Source organism: Saccopteryx bilineata, chromosome X (assembly GCF_036850765.1).
Source record: "Saccopteryx bilineata isolate mSacBil1 chromosome X, mSacBil1_pri_phased_curated, whole genome shotgun sequence".
Classification (NCBI taxonomy): Eukaryota; Metazoa; Chordata; class Mammalia; order Chiroptera; family Emballonuridae; genus Saccopteryx; species Saccopteryx bilineata.
Window position 1 is genome coordinate 2,005,120 of NC_089502.1, and position 5,132 is coordinate 2,010,251.

General features: G+C 37.5%; 1 pseudogene; it reads left to right on the plus strand.

Moving 5' to 3' along the window:
- The first annotated feature begins 2,684 nt into the window (after positions 1-2,684).
- On the plus strand, positions 2,685-4,554 carry LOC136316885 (microfibrillar-associated protein 1 pseudogene; annotated as a pseudogene).
- Positions 4,555-5,132: the final 578 nt, after the last annotated feature.

Genomic DNA, 5,132 nt, shown 5'->3' on the forward strand with positions numbered 1-5,132 from the left:
TTAGATATGAGTATTGCTACACCTGCTTTTTTTTGGGTGTTGTTTGCTTGGAGTATTGTTTTCCAGCCTTTCACTTTGAATTTGTTTTTATCCTTGTTGCTTAGATGTGTTTCTTGTAGGCAGCATATAGTTGGATGTTCTTTTTTAATCCATTCTGCTACTCTGTGTCTTTTTATTGGTAAGTTTAATCCATTTACATTTAGTGTAATTATTGACACTTGTGGGTTCCCTACTGCCATTTTATAAATTGCTTTCTGTTAGTTTTGTATCTAGTTTGATTCTTCTCTTTTGTTTTTCTATCATTTGTTTTTGTTTGTTTGTGTTCCATACTTCTTTCCTCTGTTGCTACCTTTTTTAAGTCAAGTGTTTTTGTGGTGGTTTTTTTAAGGGTGGTTACCATTAAGTAATGAAAAGGGTACCTACCATATTCATTGTAGTACCCTATCTTATCAGTATTTCTGCACTTCATCATCCTTTGCTACTGTTAATCTCCATCCTCTCCCCCCTTTTTTTCCTTTGTTGTCACAGTTTAAGTTTGGTTTTATTGTGTTCTTGGTGGAGCTGTTACTTGTGGTGTTGTTTTCTTCTGTTCTTTGAATCTGGTTGGAAAACCCCCCTTAGTATTTCCTGGAGTGGGGGCTTTCTGTTGATAAATTCTCTCATCTTTTCTGTATTTGTGAATGTTTTTATATCTTCTTCATACTTGAAGGATAGCTTTGATGGGTATAGTATTCTTGGCTGAAAGTTCCTCTCTTTCAGGGCTTTCAATATTGGGGTCCACTCTCTTCTAGCTTGTAGAGTTTCTGCTGAGAAATCTGATGATAATCTAATAGGCCTTCCTTTATATGTTGTACTCTTCTTTTCCCTGGCTGCCTTGAGAATTTTTTCTTTGTCATTGGTTTGTGTCATCTTTATTATGATGTGCCTTGGAGTGGGTTTGTTGGGGTTAAGAAAACTTGGTGTTCTGTTTGCTTCTTGAATTTGAGGCTTTAGTTCCTTCCACAGGCTTGGGAAGTTCTCGTCTATTATTTGTTTGAGTATATTCTCCATTCCATTTTCTTTCTCTTCTCCCTCTGATATACCTATTTTTCTTATGTTATTCTTTCTGATGGAGTCAGACAATTCATGTAGGGCTTTCTCATTTTTTATTATTTTTGAGTCTCTTTCTTCTTCTCTCTGTTGTGCCTCAAGTTGTTTGTCTTCTATTTCACTAATCCTATCTTCAATCTGGCCTGTTCTGTTAGCTAAGCTTGTTACCTCGTTTTTCAGCTCATGAATTGAGTTTTTCATTTCTGTTTGATTTGTTTTTATAGTTTCAATTTCCTTGGTAATATATTCTTTGTGTTCATTGAGTTGTTTTCTGATCTCCCTATATTGCCTTTCTGTGTTTTCTTGTATATCTCTGAGTATTTTTAAGATTTCTTGTTTAAATTCTCTGTCATTTAGCTCCAAGGCTTCCAATATGTTAAGTCTTTTCTCCATAGATTTTTCCACATCTATTTGTGTTACCTCTCTTTCTTTTGTATCCATAATATTTGATTTCCTCTTTCTTATCGGCATCTGAGGGTGGTCTTATTGATAGCACGCAGGCGCACTCCCTGGCGGCTTGAATGAGCATCGCTGCGGTAGCTTCCTCCACACCCTCGTCTCTCAGATTCAAGTGATAACAGTCCTTTTGCTTTCAGTTTGTGTGGAACTCCGGAATGCTCCGAGGATAAATTTTTCTGTTTCTAGTTGATAAATTTGTTGTGATTTAGGGGAGAGCTGTCGGACGCGCTTCTCACGGCGCCATTTCCGTGACGTCACCCCCCCAGTTTTTGTTTTAAGGTCAATAAGTACCTGTCTTATATATTTTGGAGCTCCTTGGTTTGGTGCATATATATTAAGAATTGTTATGCCTTCTTGATTCAGCATCCCCTTAATCATTATGAAATGACCATTTTTGTCTCTAAGTACTTTTGCTGTCTTGTAGTCAGCATTATCAGATATCTCTCAGAATTTTAGATCAATTAGATATATTAATAATGCATTTGATAAGCTTGTTTTTAATCAATACAGAAAGAATTTTATATCCTGAATACAATATTTCTTAAATGTTATTAGGACAATTCTGAAAATTGATCAGCCTCAAATAAAAGCTAAAACTTCTAAGATCTTTCATGGTCATAGTTACAAAATAACACAATAAATTAATAATAAAATGTAGGTGTGAGTTTTTGACTATCCAAAGGAAATCAAAACTGAAATATAGACAATTGAAGGCTATGGAAAAAATCAAAACCTGTAAGATGCAATAAAAATTATACTCAGAGGAAAGCCAGTACCTTAAACTATTCTGTTGTTAAAGAAGAAAGGCTGAAAATATATAAGCAACATACTCAAATAAAATGAACTAAAAAAAACAAACAAACTGGGAAGCAATTTTAAAAAGGTGTGATAAAAAAATCAATTTAAATAAAACAAAAATTAATATATTAATTTAAAAAAGAATAAAAGTAGGTATGTTAGTAAAACCACCAGTTTTTTTAAAATAAAGACTATATAAAAACATTGCAAGACTGACCAAAAAGAAAACAAAAGCATACACTATAAGTAACAGTAATTTTCATACTGAAGAGACTTTTCAAGTTGTAAGAAAATAGTACGCACAACTTTATGCCATCAAAAGTTAGTTTACTCTTCGACGTTGTAGCTGTTTACTATTTGGAATCAGTGAAGTTTCGGGAGTACCACCACGGCCATGAACATGTCGGTCTCAAGCGCACTCATGAAACAACCGCCCATTCAGTCCATGGCTGGTGCCATCCCTGTTCGCAATGAGTAAGGTGAGATTTCGATGGAAAAAGTGAAGGTAAAACGTTATGTATCTGGAAAGAGGCCAGACTATGCCCCTATGGAGTCCTCAGATGAGGAAGATGAAGAATTTCAGTTCATTAAGAAAGCCAAAGAACAAGAGAAAGCCAAAGAACAAGAAGCAGAACCTGAGGAACAGGAGGAGGATTCATCTAGCGACCCTCGGCTCTGGCGTTTACAGAACCGTATTAGTGAAGATGTGGAAGAGAGATTGGCTCGACATCGGAAAATAGTGGAACCTGAAGTGGTAGGAGAAAGTGACTCAGAAGTAGAAGGAGATGCTTGGCGCGTGGAACGAGAAGACAGCAGTGAAGAAGAAGAGGAAGAAATCGATGATGAGGAAATAGAGCGGCGGCGTGGCATGCGTCAGCGAGCACGGGAGAGAAAAAATGAAGAGATAGAAGTCATGGATATGGAAGATGAAGGACGCTCTGGGGAGGAGTCAGAATCAGAGTCCGAGTATGAAGAGTACACAGGCAGTGAAGATGAGATGGAGCCTCGTCTTAAGCCAGTCTTCATTCGAAAGAAGGATCGAGTAACAGTTCAAGAACGTGAAGCTGAATCATTGAAACAGAAGGAGCTGGAGCAGGAGGCAAAACGCATGGCTGCGGAGAGGCGCAAGTACACACTCAAGATTGTAGAAGAGGAGACCAAGAAAGAGCTGGAGGAAAACAAGCGATCCCTGGCTGCACTGGCCGCACTGAATACTGATGATGAAAATGGTGAGGGGGAATATGAGGCATGGAAAGTTCGAGAGCTAAAGAGAATCAAGAGAGACAGAGAAGACAGAGAAGCGCTTGAGAAGGAGAAGGCAGAAATCGAACGTATGCGAAACCTAACTGAGGAAGAGAGGTGAGCTGAGCTTCGGGCAAATGGCAAAGTTATTACCAACAAAGCTGTGAAGGGCAAATAGAAGTTCTTACAGAAGTATTATAACCGGGGTGCCTTCTTCATGGATAAGGATGAAGAAGTATACAAGAGAGATTTCAGTGCACCTACCCTGGAGGATCATTTCAACAAAACCATTCTTCCCAAAGTCATGCAGGTCAAGAACTTTGGGCGCTCTGGTCGTACCAAATACACCCACCTTGTGGATCAGGACACCACCTCCTTTGACTCAACATGGGGTCAAGAGAGTGCCCAGAACACGAAGTTCTTTAAACAAAAGGCAGCTGGGGTACAAGATGTATTTGAACGGCCATCTGCCAAGAAGCGGAAAACTACTTAAAGTTCAACTACTAATTCTTCCAGTTAGGGGACACAAGGGGATGTCTCAGTGGCTAGCCCTTGATTTTTTTATTCACATGACCCATGTATCCTGTCTATTGGACTGCCAACTGTAACACTTGGGGAACCCAATTTTGGAAGGTGCTTTGTGAGGTTGGGACTCATGCTGATAAACCCACAGAAAAGCACTTTGAATCTAGGTAATTGAGAGAATATTTGTCCTATTTTGTTGTTGTTATTAATTGATACTAGAGAGAGGAAGGGAGAGGCAGAGACATTGATATCAACTTCCAGGTAGGACTATCTTCACTTCAAACTATTTCTGAGAAATCTTAGGTTTCATCATTTCTCTAGTTTCCCAAATTCACTTGGGACTATTCAGTTTCTTTTTCCAGCCCCTTAGCTTGTGTCAGAAACACAGGCATGTAAGTGTACAATACATTACTTCTACTGTATAGAAATATACACTCATAAAACCTGTTTCTCATTTAAAAAAAAAAAGTTAGTTTAAATGATCCATTTTCTGGGAAAGCATAAATTTGCAAAATTCTATCAAAAACAACAAACCGGTGGTGGGATTCAGTCGGTTTGCACCAGTTTGGCAGAACCAATACCTAATTTTTTGTTGAGTTCATCAAACCACTTGTTAAAATCACACTTGTAATCAGAGTTCTTTCTAAGTTGAGCTCCAGGGGAGCCACTGTATAAGGAAATCACAAGGTTACATTCCTTACTCTATTTCAATGTTCATCTGCACAATACTATATTCTAAGTGCCGATACTAATGTTTTTTTCCATCCATAGGTGAAAAAAAAATTGCAAGTGAGGATGCCAATAAAGAAGCAATACAGAAATATATTTTTTAATTTTATTTAGAAAATTAACTTTAACAGGGTTACATTGATCAAAAAGAGTATATAGGTTTCATGTGAACATTTCTATACCATTTCAACTGTTGACTATGTTGTATACCCATCACACAAATTCAAATCATTTTTCTTTATTTTATATTGTCCCTCTTTATTTTTTTGTGACAGAGACAGAGAAGGACA